Source organism: Anarrhichthys ocellatus, unplaced genomic scaffold, assembly GCF_004355925.1.
Source record: "Anarrhichthys ocellatus isolate YVR2014 unplaced genomic scaffold, GSC_Weel_1.0 scaffold39, whole genome shotgun sequence".
NCBI classification, from domain to species: domain Eukaryota; kingdom Metazoa; phylum Chordata; class Actinopteri; order Perciformes; family Anarhichadidae; genus Anarrhichthys; species Anarrhichthys ocellatus.
The window spans coordinates 717,786-723,163 of NW_022280069.1; the positions used below are offsets into that span (position 1 = coordinate 717,786).

Sequence of the window (5,378 nt, forward strand, 5' to 3'; positions counted from 1 at the left end):
GGGGGGGGGGCGATGAGAATGCAGAGGGGAGGCCGCGTGTGAAGGGAAAAATTAGGTAAAAGGGTGAAATGGCGAGATAAGTTGGAGAGGGAGGGATCAAGAGGTGATAAGTTGAGAAGGGAGATTAAGGGCAGGGAGAGGGGAAAGAGAGAGAAGGTGCAGAGTTCAGTGTATTTGAATATAGCCTGAGATGAGGCTTCAGATATGGAGCGGTGGTTTACATAAAGAGACAGGTGGAAGCTGGAGGTAGAGAGAGGGGTGAAATAAAAAGGGAGGAGGAGGGGGTTTGGAAAAATGCTTTTCAACTCTGCATCACCTGTCACCTCACACACAGCAGCTGTGTCAATTGAACGCACCGTGGCACGTCTGAGAAACGGGAGGTCAAATCACTCAAGAGCGTTAAAGAAAAAAAAAAAAAAAAGGCCTTTAATTCTAGCCTGTCCTCTTGAGCAGAAAAAAAAATACCTCAGCACAAAAGGTGTTGACCTCAAAGTACTAGTTTTCTCCGTGAACTTGTGTCAACCCGCGTGCTCCCGGAAAAGAATGCGGCCTCCTTTCGCAAACAGCGCAGTCTCGCTGGGCCGAGCTGTGGAGAGGTGTTGCCTGTCACAAAGACGTTGCACAATGGGGACATTCCTTGTCTCTCGCACTCCAGCAGCTCTCGTCTCGCCTTTGCAAGGGACGGCTGTCGGATTAGCCGCACGTGTCTGTCTTTGCGGGGTTTCACAAGCCGAAGAAAATGAAACGCCGCCTTGAGCAGTAGGGGGGGAAAGTAGTCTCAGTGCAATTTCCACAAAGATTACCTGGTCAAATGTGTTTTTAGTCCCTCTGAGGTAATTTGAGCTTGAAGGGAAAGACTGCTAAAGCATACAGAGCTGTTGCTGTCGGCGAGAGAAGCAACAGAACTCAACAAGTCCCCCAAATTAGACGTCAAACTACTTGTTTGTAGCTGCTCTTTAGAAACACATTTAATCATTTTATGCATGACAAAGAAAAATAGTAAAATAAATCAGTCTATCATTGGACAATCTATGGCTAAGGTTTAGGCACAGAAACACCTTGGTTAGGGTTGGCTAATCATTGTGGTTTGTTACTTAGTACTTCGTTAAGGTTAGGGGACCTTTGTTATCATGGTTACAATAATAAACACGTGGTTAAGCTTTTGGATGATCGTGATCATGGTTACAAGAAAAAAAACGTTGACTGTCGGGAGGAAACAGGAAACGGAATCTGACGTTTTGTTGGGAGGAGTCCCTGAGACCTCCTAACAGCGTGGACTTCGCCGCTCTACAATAACATCACCCGACTTCCTCTGTTGCTCACGAGGGACAACAGTCATCACATCTAAGGCAGCTGGAGGGCTTCGTTGGCTTGAACTTTAGCATGTGTCACTTTAGGGCACTTGCTGAAAGGACCGATTCTGTCGTGTTCCCTGAGAGGACAGTCTCCGGAAAAGCTCTTCCCCGACTGTCCATGTCTAAGTCAGAGCACATCCATAACCTAAAACTGTCACTCTGCCCTGGCTTGTTAACGTCATCTAAAAAAATAAAATAAAATCTATTCTACAGGGCGTCAACAACCTGGTTTCCTCTTCTTCTGGGCTCCTCACCGCCGTGAAACACATTGTCCTGACTTTCACAAGGAATACATCAAATTCTTCCAAATTCAATGACGTTCCATAAATTCCACGACCTGTTGGTACCCCGCTGCCTCTCATGTCGCTGATATGTGAATTCACAGCTATTAATCTGCTCTCAAATTGATTCGTTAATCCTGCGGATGGTGGTGAATATACTTGATCCTCTTGACTTTTCAAAAGCCTCATTGTGGGGGTCACTCGTGGCTGAGAGGAAGCGCACTTGAGGACTTCTGACTGAAACACATCACTCTCTGTTTTTCGTTCTCGCCTACAGCCGGCTGGACTGAGAGAGAGAGAGAGAGAGAGAGGAAAGGGAGCAAGGGGTGATTATGGAAAGGTCCAAAAGAATGGAGAGAAAGACAGGCAGACAGACAATGCAGAGACAGAGAGATGTAGTATCTTGACATAGAGGAGGGCAGCGAGAGAGCGAGAGAGACAGAAATGACATTAGAGAGCAACAGATGCCTGAGGATAAGACAAAAAAAAGGAAAGCAGGGTCAGAGAGATAGAGAATAATGGAGGGGGGATGGGAGTATAAAGTCAGATTTGGGAGTCTGCCATAAGCTGTTTCCTGCTTTTTAATTGGTGCACTGTGGCTTAGCTCGATGTATTTGACTGAGATTGAACTTGAAATCTGATCGATGTACAGAGTCATTCTTCCTGGCAAACTAAATTATTCTGATACCAAATTGAGGGCAGAAAAAAAGGGCACTAAAAAAAGACCAACAAATCCCCAAAACCCAAAACAAAACAGCATCCCGTGTACGTAGGTAGGGCACGAAATGAGGGCGAAGAGGAAAGTGTGCAAACAGAGGTACCATGGGACATTTTAGCTGCGACTTTCAAAATGCCACTTCAGCAAATGGCAGCTGGCAGAGTGCACAGTTCGCTGCCTGGCTGCCCTGGATTAGCCTCTGGGTCAGACTGTTAGTGGAATTACAGCAGCTAAATACAATTAAGGCCTATCAACGTTTGGACTAAAAAGTCACGGTGCCGGGGCAACACAGACGCATTATAGATTCGGCTCAGTCTGACAGTTGCGTTTAATAAGTAGATTTTCCATTTCTAAAGCGACAAAAGAAACGCATTTCTCTGCATGAACCTGTGCCGGTCTCTCCATGTCACATCTGCAATCAATAAAATATCATAAATATACAATTGTAAAACCAAAATAAATAGTGATAGAGTGATATCTCTGCTAGTTTTATTTCGGCCCTGAACTTTGACCTGCAGGTCACTGCTCCGCAGCAGGGCAAAGCTCCCAAAGAGAGTCAGATAGGAGGCAGAGAGGAGCTAATGTGTAAACCAGGAGACATTTCGAGATAAAGAGACAACCGACCTGATGATACGGAGCAGAAAAAGTTAGCGGATTATTTATTTGGAGTACCTGGTCTCCACTCTGAAATTCTCATGTATATTTTGTCAATCAAACAGTGGTCATGCTCCATTGTGAAGCTGCTCTTTAGAGCCACTGGGCTGTTAATAAGATATATTACTTTCAACTTGTTTCTATGAAACGGATATGATACTGTGGACTGTGGCTGGTTGAGTCCATGGTCCACAGCATTTGTCCCATTGTGTGCTATTGTGCAAGAGCAAGCTCTTATGCTAGAGTTCTGTTTATTCTCAACAAATAGTTCATGCTGCCAGAAAAAGAAGAGAACACTGATGGTGACACTGATTGTGTTCAACACATTTCAGAACGGTTCTCTATTACAGCTGCTATAATCTATATTTTGACATTAACAACGGATCACATGACTACTCTATAGATATTTATTATTTTGGCATCTTTCAGCTTGTTTTGGTTTCTTGATTTGGCTCTTAAAAACCCCACTGTACCCTACCTGCTTAGCACCAGGCAGCAGCAGTTAGCAGCTAAACAGCCAGATATTTCCCTCAGGAATTCATTTAAAAACAAAAGTTGAGTGTGTAAATAAACAACTGTTTTCCAACAATTTCGCCTTGTCGAACTTTTGAATATGTCAATGTTTTGTTTACAGCTTGTTTCCGCTGTCCCCTAGTGGTAACAAAAAACAGTTATTGAAGGTTTAAAGATACTGTTGCAATGTGTTGATACTAGTTGATAAAATAAAAGTAAGTGAAAGAAAACACTGAACGTGTAGCATTTAATACGTTTAATGGTATGAAAGTTGAAAAGTGTTAATAGTTCCCGACTAAAGGGGGGAAAAAGAAAAGAAATAGAGCGTGGCAAAATGACTATTTGTTTGTATTGAAGTGTTGCTGTTCACAACAAGGTTAGCACTCAGCTAACCCTCACTAACAAGCCATCTGCACAGTGAAAGAGGTCTGACTCTGTCCTCAGTTGTGTGTCGAAGCATGAAAGAGCAGAGAGGTATGCGCGAAACGCGAGAACCGCATCAGAACGAGAATGCAGAAAAACCGGAGGCAGTGCAGGAGCGAGAGGGAAAACAGTGACACAGACAGAGAGCGACAGAGCCATGGAGGGTTAGGAGAGCTTTGCGTGAGGAAGTTTGGTTGCTCTGACGCGCGTGGACGCAGTTGCCTCGGTCCCTGTCTCAGACTTTGATGAGGCAGTTCCTGAATTAATTAGTTAACTAAATTCACCCCAAACTCAGTGACTCACACTATCCTTATTTAGACTTAACGCACAACCCCTCCCCTCTCCTCTTTACTTAACACAGTGGCCACAGCACGGCTACGTCCATGTGTTTCCTTTAGAGAAGACATCCGAGCATTCAAGTGTTCTTAGAAAAAACACCTATTAGCTGCTTGGCTTTAGGCCTACTTGTACTTTCTCAGTTGTTGTTGTTATTATCATCAGACAGTACAAATAGAGACTATGACTTGAATGATTTGAGTTTTCAAAAAGCACATTTTAGTACTGGAGCTATGTTTTCTCAGATGGGCAATACATTTAAAGGGCCAGTTCACCCAAAATATTTACTCCCACTTATCCCTAGTGGTATGTAGCCATATATTTTAGGTTTATTTTTTATTTTTCCAAGATATGAGATATCTGCCACTGAGACTTCTGCTGCCGCGCCGATGCAGTGGAAGTGTGTGGGTTTTTGTTTCTGGTGCTTCTAACCAACCCACACGTGAGTCATCGTTAGGCCGTGTTGCAGCAGAGTTGTAGCTTCACGTCAAGCTGTTTCAGAGGCTTTTGCTATTGAGAACGAATGAATCCTTTTATTTTGGGCAACAACAAAAAACAACCATATTTTCACATTTTCTTGGCATTGCTTTGCCATACCTCCTGTTGTATTTATAGATCGGACATGAAAACCTGAGCAAATACGACCAAAACCATTGTATCTGCAAGGCCAGAAACTACAAGGGGTTAAATGGGGAAAAGGTGAAATGAGTCTTTGATAATATAACTGTGGTCAGAGAAGAGCCTCCTTCAAATTAGAAGTGGAGGACATGACTGCCCAATACCCCATATTTATTTAAATGTAAAAACTGTTCCAAATAAAGACAAATAGGAAACGTTTTTGAAACGTATTGCTTATTTTTTTTATCCATTTCTGCCATTACTACAGCTGCACTCCCACTCAGTGAGCCTCGTAAGATCATCAACTAGATGCCTAAATTATAAATGCACACAGATTCCCCCACAGCGCTATAATAGAGAATGAATGCGTGGCAGACGGAAGCAGAAGCCTTGTTGGGGTTAAATGTTCCAGACAGATTCTGTGCCCCTTTCTTGTGTGTGTGTGTGTGTGTGTGTGTGTGTGTGTGTGTGTGTGTGTGT

General features: G+C 43.5%; 1 protein-coding gene across 2 annotated transcripts in view; it reads right to left on the reverse strand.

The window, feature by feature from the left end:
• nr2f5 (nuclear receptor subfamily 2, group F, member 5) overlaps positions 1–5,378 on the reverse strand; it is a 22,690-nt gene that overhangs the window by 11,370 nt on the left and 5,942 nt on the right. The gene's annotated exons all lie outside the window — the stretch shown is intronic.